The sequence below is a fragment of the Euprymna scolopes genome, chromosome 16 (assembly GCF_053919585.1).
Source record: "Euprymna scolopes isolate OS-2025 chromosome 16, ASM5391958v1, whole genome shotgun sequence".
Lineage (NCBI taxonomy): Eukaryota > Metazoa > Mollusca > Cephalopoda > Sepiida > Sepiolidae > Euprymna > Euprymna scolopes.
In genome coordinates this window covers 63,204,545-63,209,785 of record NC_136497.1, presented here as the reverse complement: position 1 = coordinate 63,209,785, position 5,241 = coordinate 63,204,545, and the positions used below count along the sequence as shown (strand labels likewise).

At 35.5% G+C, this 5,241-nt stretch overlaps 1 pseudogene; it reads right to left on the bottom strand.

The window, feature by feature from the left end:
• Positions 1-1,876: 1,876 nt before the first annotated feature.
• On the bottom strand, positions 1,877-2,002 carry LOC145296381 (U2 spliceosomal RNA; annotated as a pseudogene).
• Positions 2,003-5,241: the final 3,239 nt, after the last annotated feature.

Here is a 5,241-nt window from a genome sequence, read left to right as displayed (position 1 = left end):
GTTTATTTATTCACGTGCCTATCGATAAGACTATTACTCTTAGCTACGATACACTTTATCGTAGTGAACTTGTCCCTCTTTCTTTACCGAAAAAATATTTTATTGACCTCCTTTCTCTTTGCACAAAGTCCGTCGAGTTTAGTTTCAACAACGTGATCTACCAACAAATTGACGGAGTTTCCATGGGCAGCTCCTTAGGTCCTATCCTTAAGGACATTTTCGTTGGGTTTTATGAATTAAACTTTTCAAATCGCCACATAACACTCCTGCCTTAGACTTTCGTTTTGTAGATGATATGTTTGCCGCATTCCCTTTTTAGGATCTGGCTGGAAAATAAAAAATGGCGACCGACTCTCTCTTTGGCACGATAAGTTTGGGAAAAGGAGGTAAAAAAAACTATACAAACTACTGTTAATAACCCACCGAATATATATCAACCTATGTCACGGTAACATATATTGAACGAATTTCTAACAGTATTTTGTCTAGTATTTTTTAAAATTTTTAATCATTTTCCCAAACTTACTGTGTCAAAAAGAGAGTCGGTCGCCATTTTAAATTTTCCAATACATCGGTAAACCCTGTATGGCTTTCTAGCTGAATAAACATGGTACATTAAATAAAAACACTAAAAACATATCCAGTTAGGTAGAAAAGGAATTTATCTTGCATTTGATAACATTTATTTGTTCTATATTTGTTTTTTGACAACTTTTTCGAATCTATGTGTATAGTAATACAAACCCGCGTATTGCTCTTCTAAAGTATCCTCAAATTCAGATTGCATTTTTGAAATTCACCAGCTGTGACAATCAGGCTTTAGTAGGGTGTATTCCAATTACTGCCGTAGCTGTTCATTTGAACTGAAATCATAAAACATTGGTCAGTCATCTCATAAGATGTATAGCAATAACGGACTGAATTTTCAAGCGTCTACAACAATTTTAAATGTCTGTACAAAAAAGTCTATAAATTTATTGGAGACACTTCGTATGTCGGAAGCCAGCGAAACGTCTACAAACTCATGTTGATCGATGCTTAATTGAAGTTGTATGAGATAGCAGAGAAGGTAACGATATTAGAAAGCAGTGTATTCATCATTTTGCATATACATTTGTCCGTGAGAAGCTGTATCAAAGTGGGTGCCGCGTTTGCTTACAGTCGATCAAAACAGTAACAGTGCCCTGATGACCCAGAGTGTTGTTTGCAACTGTTTAATTACAAAAAAAAAAAAAAAAAGATTTCTTTTGCGAAAACATGGGACAATGGATAAAATATGGATCTACCGATTTAGCGGATAGCAACTGCATTTTGCTCTTTATTTGTTAAGAGAGACTGTATCTAACATTGAGCATTATCTTCATAGCTACATGCCACCACGTGTGTTTCATTTCCCGCACATAAACGAATCTCCTTGCCTCTTCTGTCAACAATTGGCCACTGAGTTGCGTTGCTTTCCTTCCGATCACTTTTTAAGCAGGCATTAAATTTGATCCCTTGAATCCGTGACAACCACGTTTATAATCAGCGTCAGATAAGTCAAGATCAGACGAGGTTGCTCTTATCCTATTTATATTCAAGTTCACTTAACATATAACAAGGCCGATAGCCATTAGTCGCGTGCTCTCGTGTAATGAATGATTGCATGAATGTAAGATTGATATGAAATTCTTAAAGATAAACTAAAATGACCGAAAAATGGGCTGAAATGACTTAAATAAAAAGTAAATGACTTAGAATGACTTTAATGAACTTAAGGATTAATTGAATGACCTTAAGAATGACTTGAATGCTTAAAAAATAACTGGAATCCTTCAAAAACAACTTGAATGATCTGGAGAATGGCTTGAATGGTTTTGAGACTGACTGGTTGTAAAGTGGGTGATAATTTTACATTAAATTAATACAGAAAAGTGATCCCCACCTTTAAATCACAATAGTACTGCATGTAGTAAGAACAGATACTACACTTTGATCTTAGCCAAAAGGCCAAGAAAAGGGTATTTATTTGCTCCCCCACCGAGCAAATTAGGCACAAGGCCGATTTTTAATGTGAGGATTGAAGGGGAAATGGGGATCAACTCCCCGGGGAGTAAGTGAGCTGGATAGTGACAGTTGGTATGAAGGGTTTCCCCTACATTGACCAAGGTTTTATATGTGGGATTGCCCCTACATATGGTCTTTGCTTGCAGTATCTGCCGGAACAGATACTACACTTTGATCTTGGCCAAAAGGCCAAGAAAAGGGTATTTATTTACTCCCCCACCGAGCAAATTTGGCACAAGGCCGATTTTTAATGTGAGGAGTGAAGGGAGAAATAGGGACCAACTCCCCGGGGAGTAGGGGAGCTGGATAGTGACAATTGGTATGAAGGGTTTCCCCTACATTGACCAAGGTCTTATATGTGGGGTTTCCCCCACATATGGTCTTTGCTTGCAGTATCTGGTCCGGCAGATACTACACATTGAGATATTAAATCTTTTATTCATGTTAAAAATACAGTAAAAATCAACAATGAACAAAAACTTAGGCACATGGCCAACTCAAAAGGGGGGATTGTGGGAGTCGTTGGCCATCCTTGTCACTCCATAACTAAACAAAATCAAAAGTTTCTCCCAGCTAGTATCTTCTGTCACCATAATACCGCATTCACCCTTTCATATTGGGGGACGTCCTACTTAACTTTTGAAAACATTTTTTATTGACGTGTGAAAACAAAAAAGATAACAATAAAATGGTACAATAATTCATTTGTGTCGAGGGCGGGAGAAGAAAAAACAAAAGGTGATTAGTAGGACCCTCCCAACCACGTCTAGTTGATAGACTGTCCGTTCCACTAGGTTTGTAAAAGGAACCTCGCTTCTGCGAGTCAGTCTCTAGGTGGGGATGCCCTCTAGATGTGGGTGAATGGAGAAAAGAAAATTTTGTGGGTAAGGGATGGGGGTTAGTTTGTATTTCTTTCTCTCGAAGATGGGTGAAATTTAGAGGAAAGGGTTAAAACAAACATTGCAAGTAAGAGGGTGCGGGGATCTTGGAGGCTTTCTAATCGGGGAGGAATGGAACACACACTGAGCTTAAAAAGCTAAGAACAGCATCTATTAACAACAGACCTTTGATCTTAACCAAAAAGGGGAAGCACAAAAGTGTTACGGACAGACCGACTGACCGACCGACGGAGTAACTTAGAGAGTCGCTTGCACGCGACTAACAACACCCGCAACCGGATTTAAACAGAATACAAAGCATTGATATATGTTAAGAAGAAAATCGCCCAAGGTTTACAAAATCCATGAAAACTTAAAGAATGACATTACGTTTATGTCTACACTGGAATAAAAGCGTCTCAAATCCCTGGAAATTCTTCAGCACTGGTAGATAATGATACAAATAAAGCATTATATATCTTAGATGTAGTTTATACAATGAAGTAAAGAAGTCTTGCTTAGCTAATGCTGCTAGAACTATTTCGTGGTATACATGTTTTTCAATCAGCATTATGTATGGATTTCGAAGGATAACCTTTTGCTAAGGTAAGGGTTAGGCTTAGAGTTAGTTGAAAATTCAAACATCTTAAATAGATGCAAGAAAATTTAGTAGAACGATATTTTCTTTTGATATAAAGGTGAGAAAGTTTGTGAGTCTTTCAAAAGTTCCCTCAAATAGCAACACGCTTCAATTTCCTTATGATTAGAACCACTTCTGCGATTTACGTAGTTTCCTACCATAAGTGGAGACTCATCTTTTGATTGACCAACATCCTCCAGGGATCACGTGTTTCTGGGCAAAAAGTTACTTTGCAAAAGTGTGATTAGTGACTGAAAATATTAATCGATAAATGACAAAACGCCGGGGAGATTATCGATAAAACTAAAACCATTAGATCTTTCGTTCGCTTCCTAACCTCAAGAGGTTACTCTTCGAAATCCGTACATAATGCTGCTTCGGACATACATAGACCATGAAAAGTCCCTAGCAGAATATGTCAAACATAACAACCTTACCACCCATTGCTAGAAAACTACCGCTTCAAGTTATGCGTCGGTTTAATCGTAGAATAGAAGCATTTTACCATTTATATACGATGTTAGTGTTGGAACGATCACTCGGAATCGGGAATCGAAATAAATGGGAACTTTTTAGGGTATCGGAACCCGTATCGGAATCGGAAAAATTGGCGCTTGTATTCCGATGCCAGAAATGATTCCTTTATATTTCTCATTGTGGGTGTTATCTTATTTAAAATTTCATTTTCCACAGTTCATATTACTGATGAAATGATAAATATTTTTTAATTTTACATCAGTAAAATTAAAATCTATTGACCATTCCAAAAGCGTATATTTTACGTTTGTCAAAATATATCCATATATAATACATGAGTTTTTACGGTAATCTGAAGGGGGGGGGGAGAACAAAAAAAAAACAAAAACAAAAAAACAATAACAAAAGAAAAACAAAAAACATCCCAACTCTACAACTGCATATTTAGAGATTTTAAAGAAATCGGAATCGATAATTGTATCGGAATCGGAAATTTCAAACAGAATCAGTAGAAATTGTATCAGAATCAGGAAAATATGGGAGTCGTCCCATCACTAATGCTAAAAAACTTGTTAACGAACATTTTTTTTACCTCATAAAAGTTTCTATATATTAATTTAAAGAAGTTCAATGCAAATTTCTTCGATTTTATATAACAAAAATTGCACATTAATATTTGTCTTTTGTTGGAAAAAATTACATTAAATTTTATATTTGTGAGAAAATTACTGAAATAATAGGATATTTTTATTTCTTTGTTAAAAATATTTCATTGTTTTATTTTAAATTGACAGTTGTTTAGCTGCTTTGTCACACTTAAGTGTATGACATTGTTTTCATCGTTTTTCAATTTAAGTTTGAAATGGATCCGTGTATCTGTTACTTTTAAGTTTTGAATGGCATTTTAATCATTAAATGGACTGATTAAATGGACGCATTTTTTTTTATTTAGATAGTCAAAATAAGAAGCCCTGTCATGCTTAAGTTTTAAATAGAATTTTCGTAAGTTTGTAACAGTTTGGAAATATAATTTTTGTTGGTTAATTACGCTTAAGTTTGAAATATCATGTTTGTTCACGCTTAATTTTGATATGGAGTTTTTATATATGTTTTACGTTTAAGTTTAAAATAGCATTTTCTTCGGCTTTTCACGGTCTAAAATAGCATTTTCGTCAGTATGTAACGCTTAAGTCGGAAATA